Source organism: Podarcis tiliguerta (genome assembly GCF_965153285.1).
Source record: "Podarcis tiliguerta genome assembly, chromosome: 8".
In the NCBI taxonomy this organism is placed as follows: Eukaryota; Metazoa; Chordata; class Lepidosauria; order Squamata; family Lacertidae; genus Podarcis; species Podarcis tiliguerta.
This window is the reverse complement of record NC_139541.1, coordinates 14,220,278-14,235,178: the sequence shown is the minus strand read 5'-3', so window position 1 is coordinate 14,235,178 and position 14,901 is coordinate 14,220,278.

The window sequence follows — 14,901 nt, the reverse complement described above, 5'->3', positions numbered from 1 at the left end:
TTTGCAGCACAGAATGGACATTTCTGGGACGAAAGCTACGTAGCTTTCTATAATTATTGAGCATGTGTAGCAGACTGGATCATTTGTGGATTTCACTGCTTTGTAATCCCTCTAGACAGAAGGTTCAGACACAGCTGACTGAACTGTAAGCATATAAAAAAAATGTTTACTTACATAGCCTTGTACAAGGTTCAGCAGAAACAATAGTGTAAATCAAGACAGGCAAAAACTAGTTACTAAATTGCAAAACACATTGTTGAAGATCAAAATAGACCTTCTTGCTCAGGAGAGCAAAAGATATGCATCCTATCTGCTCGTCAGGAAGAAAGTACATAGGATAATCTGTTTTGCAAGAAATCCCCTCCAAAGCAAACAGAGTGAAATGACCTCACAGAGTTCTCTCTAGGAATTTTCTACTAACCCTTAGTCATCTAGGAAAAATGAAATTTTATATTTGGCTGCAACATCATTTCCCCATGCTCAGCAGGGTGCAGGATGGGCTCTGCCTGCCACTGTTTCCCTCTACTGTTGGCCTCCCTTGCCTTCTGCCCCTCCTCTTTCCTCTCCTCTCTCTTTTGAAAACCTAAGTCACTTCTATGCGTACTTATATGTGTGTGTGCGCATGTGCGCACATGCTTTTATATATTGTTTTCTTCAGAGTAGACCCACTGCAATCACTGGTGCAAAATAATTAATGTCAATTAATTTCAGCGGGTCTATTCTGAGTCTAACTAACTTTGGATACAACCCAGACTCCTTTCTGCCATAACAATCTTATCTCTTTGGCTTCAGGACAAAAATCATTGTTGAATATGTTGTGGTGTTTCAGAGAGCCACTACCATCCTTCCCCAAATACACACATATAAGGCATCTAGGGTTACTTCTACTCACAGCTGTCAAAATTTCCTCGATTAACTTCTCCTTGAGCTCATCACTGAGACTGTATCCATCCAATTCGAGCTTCGTATTGATTATTTTCGTTACAAACTTCTTGGCCTTATTCCTGGCCCAATTCTTGAATTTATCAATCATGCCACCCTCAAATATGTGGCTCTCGCCATGGTCTTCATCCTGGTCCTCGTCCAGAGACCGTGTCTTAACTTGGTTTTCATCCTTGTCCAACATGTCAGCATCAAAGTTACCCAGTGTGCTTGTAGTCAAGGCCAGCAGCGTTACAGCTAGCAGGATGCGCCAAGACTTCATGATGAGCCGAAACTTCAAATTCAGGGTTCCCTGATTTAGCTGACAGAAAGGAATAGAAGAATGGAAGGACTGTCCCTTGTCTCTTCTCTGCCAGAGATGGGGCTCTCTGCATTTCTTATATAGCTCTCTTCAAGCTCTCTCTTGGGTTATGCTACCAGCTATTGGACTAGAGCCAAGGTCGTTCAGGTCTCAATGAGGCTTATCACCTTGTTGCTGTTCCAATCTCCAGGCTGCTCAGTGATTTCTGCACAATGTATTTAAGAGGTACATTAACTTTCCAGCAGAGTCATTACAGAGTACACAACTCTGCTGCATGGACAGTGTGTGAGTTCTTCCTCATCCAGTCCTGCCAGCTTTTTTCGAATTTCATATCTTTCAGATTTATTTTGTTTCCCTTTCATCAAACATTGAGCTGAACATTTTAAATTTTCCCAGCATCAATTGCCGAACAATATCAACAGTCACTGGGACAGCCAAAGATACCTTTGCCATACTCAGTGTTTTAGTGCTATTAACAACTCAGTCCCAACCCTGCCTTAAGATTTCCACCTTAAGATCACAGTCAAAACAATATTATTTCTCATGGAGGAAGTAATGGTTGAATTATTTCAGTTTCTCAGTGCCTTTTTTTAAAAAAAAGAAAAATATTTTTTTCTCACTGAGAATTCCCTTGTTTATTTAATCTTTTTTTGTCAACCATAAATCAGGCTTTTCCCTCTACCATAGACACTTTAACAACCAGTTTTCCCTCTCTTCATCGTAAAGACCGAAAGGAGACCGAAAACATTTGCATTATATTTAATTATACCAAGGGCGTGGTTTCACATGTAGGATTGTAGAGAAATGATTGTGTGCATGTGCCTAGAAAACAGAGTGGACTTTTTTCATTTTAGCTTGTGTGTGTGTTAGAGAGCTATATTCAACCCCCTAAAAAGAGATAGCCAGTGTGGTGTAGTGGTAAAGAGCGATAGACTTGTAATCTGGTGAACCGCATTCATGTCTCCGCTCCTCCACATGCAGCTACTGGGTGACCTTGGGCTAGTCACACTTCTTTGAAGTCTCTCAGCCCCACTCACCTCACAGAGTGTTTGTTGTGGGGAGGAAGGGAAAGGAGAATATTAGCTGCTTTGAGAATCCCTCGGGTAGTGATAAAGTGGGATATCAAATCCAAACTCTTCTGAATCAACAAGAATTGAGAGCCTCAAGTGCATGGGTGGTATATTAGCTGGGTGTCCAATAGGGGAGAGGGGCTTGAACTGATCAAGCTGTGATTCTGTAACCCAGGTTCAGGTGCCATTTCAGGTGTGGAAATAAAATGAAAACATCAAAGTTATTTAAAGCTTTTTCCACTGTTGGGGTAATTATACGATCATCTGATCATTGGTTATACAACAATAATTCAACCAAAGAATGTTTCATTATTCACATTGCATTTAATGATATGCAACTATATCAAAGATAGTTTCCAATGCAGGATTCTACAGAAATGAGTGTGTACAAAGGTGAATTTTAAACAGCTCCCATTAAGCCCCTCTTTCTGCCACCACTGTGATATGGGGGTGCAGATTACACAACTCTGGCCATGCCCATCCATTCCTTGAGCAGGTTCCATGGCCAGTCCTGGTAGAGCCAGTTGAGATGGGCTGCAGTGGGGGCTTCCTTCATTATGACATCATTCAGAAGAATTGAGAGCCTCAGACGATTCCTCAGGTATTTCTTCTTCTGGAGCAGTTCCTATGCCCTTTAATTTTTCTGCTGTTTTCAGTGCTCCGTCGACCACTTGACTCACAAACCCCAAAAGAGGCACTCCGATCTTATTCCAGCCATCAATCTGTAGGAAGAAGAAGAGAGGGTAAGGCCAAACAGCTGCAGCAGTGGCTTTTGAACCCTTCCTACGTTGACTTGCCTATGAGAGAGCTCATCACCTGAAGCCCTTTAAAAATTGCCTCAAGAAGCTCAGCTAATTAGCCCAAGAAAATGGGCAATAGTTTTATTCGAGCTATATCCAATGCTGTAAGCATGCAAACTAGGGGAGACTAATGCAACAGAACAACAGAGCATTTCCCCATTAACTGTCGGGATTCAAGCCTAAGTAAGTAGTAACTGGCAACTCTCCAGGCACCCGGCTTGATCTCCTGTTGACCTCCCTGTCTGCATTCCTCAGCAAGATCCAGGCAGAGGTTGCGATAGGCGATCCTTCTCAGTGTGAGAAGAACACACACCCTCTTTGTCCCCCCCCCCCCGGCAGGGGAAAGAGATAGACAGAAACGTATTTACATGCCTTTATTTCTGTCTTTGCAGCATTACAAAAAACATGACTGCTCTCTTCAAACTCCAGCAGTCGAGAGACAAACACTTCCTGTACAGCTCATATTACACTCTGAGCTAATTCCGGTGCTTCGCACTGTGAATTGACTGTCCCTCTGTTTCCCACGGACAGTCCCAACATCATGTGATGTTTTCAAGCTAGCAGCTCGCAGCTGCATTCCTTCTATATCATATCAGTCTGCCATCTGCCAACTCTCACCTGACAGCTTCTTAACTACAACCCCCACTCGTGCAGAGCTTTCCCCCTTGCAGAACTCAGCAGTGGGGAGAATGGGTTCTGCATGCATTGGCTCTGGCTCCCTTACCGTTGGCCTTCCTGTCTTCAGCCCCATCAGTCACAATGGGCACCAGCCACTACTGGCACGTACACAGACAAATAATACTAATTTAAAAAAATATTTATACCCCGCCCTCCCCAGCCAAGACCGGGCTCAGGGCGGCTAACAACCAATAATAAAAACAAGTTGATTGAAATGCAACTTAAAAAACAAGATTAAAATACAACATTAAAACATCAAAACATTAAAATGCACAAATAAAATCTAAGCTTATGACATTAAAAATGAGGAGAGGGGCTTGGAAAATAATGATGATGATGATGATCTTGTTCAGAGCATACCCATTGGATAGTAATTTTTATTTTTATTTTATTTTTTGGAGCACTGCAGCAAAAAAATTGTATACTACTCATCGTTTTCATGGTCTGTATCCAATGCAATAGGCACACATACTGGTGCAGGCTGATAAATCAGGATTGAATAAGGCTCTGCCCAACTTAACCTCAGTCACCCTCAGTCAACCTCCACCTGCAGGTCTCTTAAAACCAACCCAATGAATGATACAGCCTGTAAGCCTCCTCCCACTGTGCTTTTGTCCCAATAGAACTATGTGCTGAATGGATTTGGAGTGTAGGTGGTTTGAGCCGACCCAGAACAGCTGTAGCAGGATTCCTGTGTTGTAGGATGTTGGACTAAATGACTCTCAGGGGTCTCTTCCAACTTTACAGTTCTATGGCAAATGCAACCAGTGTTACGTCTACTCACAAGACCTTTCTTGATCCTTTCGACCTTTCCCTGGGACTCAGCCTGGTATTCATCATTACCCAAAACACCCGTAGTATGAACCAGCAGCATTACAGATAGGAGGATGGGCCAGAACTTCATGATGGGTTGGAATCGGAGAGTCCTCTTTCAGCAGCAGCAAAAAAAGGAAAAGAAAGAAAGAGCTGCTCTTTGCCTCTGCTGTGCCTGAGATGGTGCTCTCTGCCTGCCTTATATAGCCTTGTTTGAGCTTCAATGGGTGATGCCACCCTACTTCTGGACTAAAGCCAAGTGCCTTTCAGAAAGACAATTAGGCAGTTCATGCTGGCATGGTGAACACAGAGCTCATTGCCCAGGCTGAGTGAATTTCCTCGACTCTCTTCCTTGATTGTTTCTCTAATTCGTTCTGCTCTAGGTCCCACACACTTTGATAAACTGATAATTTCTGTGCACAGGTCATGCCCAATTTGCCACAGCTCCCAAGTCATTTTCTTATCTTGCCTCTCCCTCCTATCTCATCAATATGAATGAGTACACTCAAGTCTTGGTTCCAGAGTTCCCAGAGGCAACTGGTTAGCCACTGTGAGAATTGGATGCTGGGCCAGATGGACTTGAGCGACCAGGTTCTTCTTAAGTTTTGATGGCATGAAAGAGTGTGGAAGATCCTACATAGTGCTGTCAGAGAAACTCACGAGCAATACTGTCAGGCTGCTGGGAGCGACTCCCGGCTGGTTGCCCAGGAACGTACAAAGACAAGGGAATGTTTCTTACTATCCGCTTTCTATTCAATATTTACAGAAAGAGGCTATAGAACCCAGCCTCTTGGAAAATGGCATTGATCTGAGTGACTCTCCACCCCCGTATCTCTCCCACTTTCTCATTCGTCTCTCTTATGGGTGCTGCTATGCACCCTCTGTCTTTGAGGTTTTGCTCTCCTACTTTCAAGGCTCGCCAGGTACTGGGAGAGGGGTGGGTGGGTCTGAAATGCTTTCTAAAGACACTGTCCATCAGCTGTCACCCCCCTGGTGCTTCCTCCTCCTCCTCTCCCATTATTTCCCAACTTTTCCCCTCATCTGCTTCTGAGCAGTTTTACAACCCCTGGGGTAAATCTAAACTGTCTTCCTCTTCCTCCTCCCTGGAAAGGTCAAGCTGGGGAGATGGTCTCCACCATTTGGGACGACAGAGGAAGAGATAGTTGGACAGTGTTCTTGAAGCTACCAAGCTACCAGCATGAGTTTGACCAAACTGCGGGAGGCAGTGGAAGACAGGAGTGCCTGTCATGCTCTGGTCCATGGGGTCCTGAGGAGTCAGACATGACTAAATGACTAAACAACAAAATATGAAAGATAGAGTGTCCTATGTAGGATTCTACAGAAATAAGCACGCACATAGGTGAATATTAAGCCACTCCCATTAAGCCCCTCTTTCTGCCACTGCTTTGATATTGGGGGTGCAGGTTACACAGCTCTGGCTATGCCCATCCATTTCTTGAGTGGGTTCCAAGGTCAGCCCGGTAGAGTCCGTTGAGATGGACTGCAGTGGGGGCTTGCTTCATGATAACATAGTCTAGAAGAATTAAGAGCCTCAGATGTGTGGGTTGTGTAATAGTTGATGGGGGGTCCGATGGAGGAGAGAGGTTGGAACTGATCTGCAGTTCAATTGGAGATTCTGCAATCCTGGTCAAAGTGCTCAGGAGGAACATATACCCTAAGGATTGCCTGATTCCACAGGCTTTTCTGCTGCTGGACCAGAAGTGACCATACCACTCACATACATCCGGTAGATTTCAGCAATGTTCTCTGCAATACGCTTGTTAGGATTCTTCCAGATATCCTTCAACTGTTTGTAGAAAAAAGAAGGGAGATGAAGGCCTAACAGCTACAACAGTGGCTTTTGAATCCTTCTGACATTGACTTGCCTGCTAGAGATCCCATCCCCTGAAGCCCTTTAAAATTGCATTGGGAAGGTCAGTTTTTCAAGAATAGTTCTCAAGGGGCTGTATCCAATGCTGTAAGCAAATCAGGAGAGGCTAATGCAGCAGCACAAAGCATTTCCCCATAACCTTTGTCTACCTTCAGCCATCCCCCATCTGCCAGCTTCTTAACTACAACCCCCCTAGCTACCAAGATTTTGCTCCACTTTCTGTTGGCCTTCCTGCCTTATGCTCCATTAGTCACAATGAGCACCAGCCACATACACAACCCAAGGAGTTGTGGCACAGTCTTTAAGCCTTCTCCCACTGAGATTTTGTCCCCATAGAACTTAGTGTTAGATGGATTTGGAGTGTAGGGGAGGATGTATTATTTAGTAATTTTCCTTTGGCTGTTGTGTGTGACAATTCTTATATAGATTCAACAGAATTAAAAGTCACCATCCTTTGCAGCACAGAATGGACATTTCTGGGACGAAAGCTACGTAGCTTTCTATAATTATTGAGCATGTGTAGCAGACTGGATCATTTGTGGATTTCACTGCTTTGTAATCCCTCTAGACAGAAGGTTCAGACACAGCTGACTGAACTGTAAGCATATAAAAAAAATGTTTACTTACATAGCCTTGTACAAGGTTCAGCAGAAACAATAGTGTAAATCAAGACAGGCAAAAACTAGTTACTAAATTGCAAAACACATTGTTGAAGATCAAAATAGACCTTCTTGCTCAGGAGAGCAAAAGATATGCATCCTATCTGCTCGTCAGGAAGGTGCTCAGGCAGGAAGAAAGTACATAGGATAATCTGCTTTGCAAGAAATCCCCTCCAAAGCAAACAGAGTGAAATGACCTCACAGAGTTCTCTCTAGGAATTTTCTACTAACCCTTAGTCATCTAGGAAAAATGAAATTTTATATTTGGCTGCAACATCATTTTCCCATGCTCAGCAGGGTGCAGGATGGGCTCTGCCTGCCACTGTTTCCCTCTACTGTTGGCCTCCCTTGCCTTCTGCCCCACCTCTCTCTTTTGAAAACCTAAGTCACTTCTGTGCATACTTATATGTGTGTGTGTGTGCGCGTGTGCGTGCATGCTTTTATATATACTTTTCTTCAGAGTAGACCCACTGCAATCACTGGTGCAAAATAATTAATGTCAATTAATTTCAGCGGGTCTATTCTGAGTCTAACTAACTTTGGATACAACCCAGACTCCTTTCTGCCATAACAATCTTATCTCTTTGGCTTCAGGACAAAAATCATTGTTGAATATGTTGTGGTGTTTCAGAGAGCCACTACCATCCTTCCCCAAATACACACATATAAGGCATCTAGGGTTACTTCTACTCACAGCTGTCAAAATTTCCTCGATTAACTTCTCCTTGAGCTCATCACTGAGACTGTATCCATCCAATTCGAGCTTCGTATTGATTATTTTCGTCACAAACTTCTTGGCCTTATTCCTGGCCCAATTCTTGAATTTATCAATCATGCCACCCTCAAAGCTGTGGTTCTCGCCATGGTCTTCATCCTGGTCCTCGTCCAGAGACCGTGTCTTAACTTGGTTTTCATCCTTGTCCAACATGTCAGCATCAAAGTTACCCAGTGTGCTTGTAGTCAAGGCCAGCAGCATTACAGCTAGCAGGATGCGCCAAGACTTCATGATGAGCTGAGACTTCAAATTCAGGGTTCCCTGATTTAGCTGACAGAAAGGAATAGAAGAATGGAAGGACTGTCCCTTGTCTCTTCTCTGCCAGAGATGGGGCTCTCTGCATTTCTTATATAGCTCTCTTCAAGCTCTCTCTTGGGTTATGCTACCAGCTATTGGACTAGAACCAAGGTCGTTCAGGTCTCAATGAGGCTTATCACCTTGTTGCTGTTCCAATCTCCAGGCTGCTCAGTGATTTGTATTTAAGAGGTACATAAACTTTCCAGCAGAGTCATTACAGAGTACACAACTCTGCTGAATGGACAGTGTGTGAGTTCTTCCTCATCCAGTCCTGCCAGCTTTTTTCGAATTTCATATCTTTCAGATTTATTTTGTTTCCCTTTCATCAAACATTGAGCTGAACATTTTAAATTTTCCCAGCATCTATTGCCGAACAATATCAACAGTCACTGGGACAGCCAAAGATACCTTTGCCATACTCAGTGTTTTAGTGCTATTAACAACTCAGTCTCTTTATAAGTCCCAACCCTGCCTTAAGATTTCCACCTTAAGATCACAGTCAAAACAATATTATTTCTCATGGAAGAAGTAATGGTTGAATTATTTCAGTTTCTCAGTGCCTTTTTTTTTTAAAAAAAAAAAAGAAAAATAATTTTTTCTCACTGAGAATTCCCTTGTTTATTTAATTTTTTTTGTCAACCATAAATCAGGCTTTTCCCTCTACCATAGACACTTTAACAACCACTTTTCCCTCTCTTCATCATAAAGATCGAAAGGAGACCGAAAACATTTGCATTATATTTAATTATACCAAGGGCGTGATTTCACATGTAGGATTGTAGAGAAATGATTGTGTGCATGTGCCTAGAAAACAGAGTGGACTTTTTTCATTTTAGCTTGTGTGTGTGTTAGAGAGCTATATTCAACCCCCTAAAAAGAGATAGCCAGTGTGGTGTAGTGGTAAAGAGCGATAGACTCGTAATCTGGTGAACCGCATTCATGTCTCCGCTCCTCCACATGCAGCTACTGGGTGACCTTGGGCTAGTCACACTTCTTTGAAGTCTCTCAGCCCCACTCACCTCACAGAGTGTTTGTTGTGGGGAGGAAGGGAAAGGAGAATATTAGCTGCTTTGAGAATCCCTTGGGTAGTGATAAAGTGGGATATCAAATCCAAACTCTTCTGAATCAACAAGAATTGAGAGCCTCAAGTGCATGGGTGGTATATTAGCTGGGTGTCCAATAGGGGAGAGGGGCTTGAACTGATCAAGCTGTGATTCTGTAACCCAGGTTCAGGTGCCATTTCAGGTGTGGAAATAAAATGAAAACATCAAAGTTATTTAAAGCTTTTTCCACTGTTGGGGTAATTATACGATCATCTGATCATTGGTTATACAACAATAATTCAAACAAAGAATGTTTCATTATTCACATTGCATTTAATGATATGCAACTATATCAAAGATAGTTTCCAATGCAGGATTCTACAGAAATGAGTGTGTACAAAGGTGAATTTTAAACAGCTCCCATTAAGCCCCTCTTTCTGCCACCACTGTGATATGGGGGTGCAGATTACACAACTCTGGCCATGCCCATCCATTCCTTGAGCAGGTTCCATGGCCAGTCCTGGTAGAGCCAGTTGAGATGGGCTGCAGTGGGGGCTTCCTTCATTATGACATCATTCAGAAGAATTGAGAGCCTCAGACGATTCCTCAGGTATTTCTTCTTCTGGAGCAGTTCCTATGCCCTTTAATTTTTCTGCTGTTTTCAGTGCTCCGTCGACCACTTGACTCACAAACCCCAAAAGAGGCACTCCGATCTTATTCCAGCCATCAATCTGTAGGAAGAAGAAGAGAGGGTAAGGCCAAACAGCTGCAGCAGTGGCTTTTGAACCCTTCCTACGTTGACTTGCCTATGAGAGAGCTCATCACCTGAAGCCCTTTAAAAATTGCATCAAGAAGGTCAGCTAATTAGCCCAAGAAAATGGGAAATAGTTTTATTCGAGCTATAGCCAATGCTGTAAGCATGGAAACTAGGGGAGACTAATGCAACAGAACAACAGAGCATTTCCCCATTAACTGTCGGGATTCAAGCCTAAGTAAGTAGTAACTGGCAACTCTCTAGGCACCCGGCTTGATCTCCTGTTGACCTCCCTGTCTGCATTCCTCAGCAAGATCCAGGCAGAGATCGCGATAGGCGATCCTTCTCAGCGTGAGAACACACACCCTCTTTGTTGCCCCCCCCCGGCAGGGGAAAGAGATAGACAGAAACGTATTTACATGCCTTTATTTCTGTCTTTGCAGCGTTACAAAAAACATGACTGCTCTCTTCAAACTCCAGCAGTCGAGAGACAAACACTTCCTGTACTTCCTGTACAGCTCATATTACACTCTGAGCTAATTCCGGTGCTTCGCACTGTGAATTGACTGTCCCTCTGTTTCCCACGGACAGTCCCAACATCATGTGATGTTTTCAAGCTAGCAGCTCGCAGCTGCATTGCTTCTATATCATATCAGTCTGCCATCCGCCAACTCTCACCTGACAGCTTCTTAACTACAACCCCCACTCGTGCAGAGCTTTCCCCCTTGCAGAACTCAGCAGTGGGGAGAATGGGTTCTGCATGCATTGGCTCTGGCTCCCTTACCGTTGGCCTTCCTGTCTTCAGCCCCATCAGTCACAATGGGCACCAGCCACTACTGGCACATACACAGACAAATAATAATAATTAAAAAAAATATTTATACCCCGCCCTCCCCAGCCAAGACTGGGCTCAGGGCGGCTAACAACCAATAATAAAAACAAGTTGATTGAAATGCAACTTAAAAAACAAGATTAAAATACAACATTAAAACATCAAAACATTAAAATGCATAAATAAAATCTAAGCTTATGACATTAAAAATGAGGAGAGGGGCTTGGAAAATAATAATGATGATGATGATCTTGTTCAGAACATACCCATTGGATAGTAATTTTTATTTTATTTTTTGGAGCACTGCAGCAAAAAAATTGTATACTACTCATCGTTTTCATGGTCTGTATCCAATGCAATAGGCACACATACTGGTGCAGGCTGATAAATCAGGATTGAATATGGCTCTGCCCAACTTAACCTCAGTCACCCTCAGTCAACCTCCACCTGCAGGTCTCTTAAAACCAACCCAATGAATGATACAGCCTGTAAGCCTCCTCCCACTGTGCTTTTGTCCCAATAGAACTATGTGCTGAATGGATTTGGAGTGTAGGTGGTTTGAGCCGACCCAGAACAGCTGTAGCAGGATTCCTGTGTTGTAGGATGTTGGACTAAATGACTCTCAGGGGTCCCTTCCAACTTTACAGTTCTATGGCAAATGCAACCAGTGTTACGTCTACTCACAAGACCTTTCTTGATCCTTTCGACCTTTCCCTGGAACTCAGCCTGGTATTCATCATTACCCAAAACACCTGTAGTATGAACCAGCAGCATTACAGATAAGAGGATGGGCCAGAACTTCATGATGGGTTGGAATCGGAGTGTCCTCTTTCAGCAGCAGCAAAAAAAGGAAAAGAAAGAAAGAGCTGCTCTTTGCCTCTGCTGTGCCTGAGATGGTCTCTCTGCCTGCCTTATATAGCCTTGTTTGAGCTTCAATGGGTGATGCTACCCTACTTCTGGACTAAAGCCAAGTGCCTTTCAGAAAGACAATTAGGCAGTTCATGCTGGCATGGTGAACACAGAGCTCATTGCCCAGGCTGAGTGAATTTCCTTGACTCTCTTCCTTGATGGTTTCTCCAATTCGTTCTGCTCTGGGTCCCACACACTTTGATAAACTGATAATTTCTGTGGACAGGTCATGCCCAATTTGCCACAGCTCCCCAGTCATTTTCTTATCTTGCCTCTCCCTCCTATCTCATCAATATGAATGAGTACACTCAAGTCTTGGTTCCAGAGTTCCCAGAGGCAACTGGTTAGCCACTGTGAGAATTGGATGCTGGGCCAGATGGACTTGAGTGACCAGGTTCTTCTTAAGTTCTGATGGCATGAAAGAGTGTGGAAGATCCTACATAGTGCTGTCAGAGAAACTCACGAGCAATACTGTCAGGCTGCTGGGAGCGACTCCCGGCTGGTTGCCCAGGAACGTACAAAGACAAGGGAATGTTTCTTAAGATCCGCTTTCTATTCAATATTTACAGAAAGAGGCTATAGAACCCAGCCTCTTGGAAAATGGCATTGATCTGAGTGACTCTCCACCCCCGTATCTATCCCACTTTCTCATTCGTCTCTCTTATGGGTGCTGCTATGCACCCTCTGTCTTTGAGGTTTTGCTCTCCTACTTTCAAGGCTCGCCAGGTACTGGGAGAGGGGTGGGTGGGTCTGAAATGCTTTCTAAAGACACTGTCCATCAGCTGTCACCCCCCTGGTGCTTCCTCCTCCTCCTCTCCCATTATTTCCCAACTTTTCCCCTCATCTGCTTCTGAGCAGATTTACAACCCCTGTGGTAAATCTAAACTGTCTTCCTCTTCCTCCTCCCTGGAAAGGTCAAGCTGGGGAGATGGTCTCCACCATTTGGGACGACAGAGGAAGAGATAGTTGGACAGTGTTCTTGAAGCTACCAAGCTACCAGCATGAGTTTGACCAAACTGCGGGAGGCAGTGGAAGACAGGAGTGCCTGTCATGCTCTGGTCCATGGGGTCCTGAGGAGTCAGACATGACTAAATGACTAAACAACAAAATATGAAAGAGAGAGTGTCCTATGTAGGATTCTACAGAAATAAGCACGCACATAGGTGAATATTAAGCCACTCCCATTAAGCCCCTCTTTCTGCCACTGCTTTGATATTGGGGGTGCAGGTTACACAGCTCTGGCTATGCCCATCCATTTCTTGAGTGGGTTCCAAGGTCAGCCCGGTAGAGTCCGTTGAGATGGGCTGCAGTGGGGGCTTGCTTCATGATAACATAGTCTGGAAGAATTAAGAGCCTCAGATGTGTGGGTTGTGTAATAGTTGATGGGGGGGTCCGATGGAGGAGAGAGGTTGGAACTGATCTGTAGTTCAATTGGAGATTCTGCAATCCTGGTCAAAGTGCTCAGGAGGAACATATACCCTAAGGATTGCCTGATTCCACAGGCTTTTCTGCTGCTGGACCAGAAGTGACCATACCACTCACATACATCCAGTAGATTTCAGCAATGTTCTCTGCAATACGCTTGTTAGGATTCTTCCAGATATCCTTCAACTGTTTGTAGAAAGAAGAAGGGAGATGAAGGCCTAATAGCCACAACAGTGGCTTTTGAATCCTTCTGACATTGACTTGCCTGCTAGAGATCCCATCCCCTGAAGCCCTTTAAAATTGCATTGGGAAGATCAGTTTTTTAGGTCAAGAATAGTTCTCAAGGGGCTGTATCTTCATAATGAAGACTTCATAATAAGACTTCATAATGAGCCGAAACTTCCAATTCAGGGTTCCCTGATTTAGCTGACAGAAAGGAATAGAAGAATGGAAGGACTGTCCCTTGTCTCTTCTCTGCCAGAGATGGGGCTCTCTGCATTTCTTATATAGCTCTCTTCAAGCTCTCTCTTGGGTTATGCTACCAGCTATTGGACTAGAACCAAGGTCGTTCAGGTCTCAATGAGGCTTATCACCTTGTTGCTGTTCCAATCTCCAGGCTGCTCAGTGATTTCTGCACAATGTATTTAAGAGGTACATAAACTTTCCAGCAGAGTCATTACAGAGTACACAACTCTGCTGCATGGACAGTGTGTGAGTTCTTCCTCATCCAGTCCTGCCAGCTTTTTAAGAATTTCATATCTTTCAGGTTTATTTTGTTTCCCTTTCATCAAACATTGAGCTGAACATTTTAAATTTTCCCAGCATCAATTGCCGAACAATATCAACAGTCACTGGGACAGCCAAAGATACCTTTGCCATACTCAGTGTTTTAGTGCTATTAACAACTCAGTCTCTTTATAAGTCCCAACCCTGCCTTAAGATTTCCACCTTAAGATCACAGTCAAAACAATATTATTTCTCATGGAGGAAGTAATGGTTGAATTATTTCAGTTTCTCAGTGCCTTTTTTAAAAAAAAAATAATAAAATAAAATTTTCTCACTGAGAATTCCCTTGTTTATTTAATCTTTTTTTGTCAACCATAAATCAGGCTTTTCCCTCTACCATAGACACTTTAACAACCAGTTTTCCCTCTCTTCATCGTAAAGACCGAAAGGAGACCGAAAACATTTGCATTACATTTAATTATACCAAGGCCGTGGTTTCACATGTAGGATTGTAGAGAAATGATTGTGTGCATGTGCCTAGAAAACAGAGTAGACTTTTTTCATTTTAGCTTGTGTGTGTGTTAGAGAGCTATATTCAACCCCCTAAAAAGAGATGGCCAGTGTGGTGTAGTGGTAAAGAGCGATAGACTCGTAATCTGGTGAACCGCATTCATGTCTCCGCTCCTCCACATGCAGCTACTGGGTGACCTTGGGCTAGTCACACTTCTTTGAAGTCTCTCAGCCCCATTCACCTCACAGAGTGTTTGTTGTGGGGAGGAAGGGAAAGGAGAATATTAGCTGCTTTGAGAATCCCTCGGGTAGTGATAAAGTGGGATATCAAATCCAAACTCTTCTGAATCAACAAGAATTGAGAGCCTCAAGTGCATGGGTGGTATATTAGCTGGGTGTCCAATAGGGGAGAGGGGCTTGAACTGATCAAGCTGTGATTCTGTAACCCAGGTTCAGGTGCCATTTCAGGTGTGGAA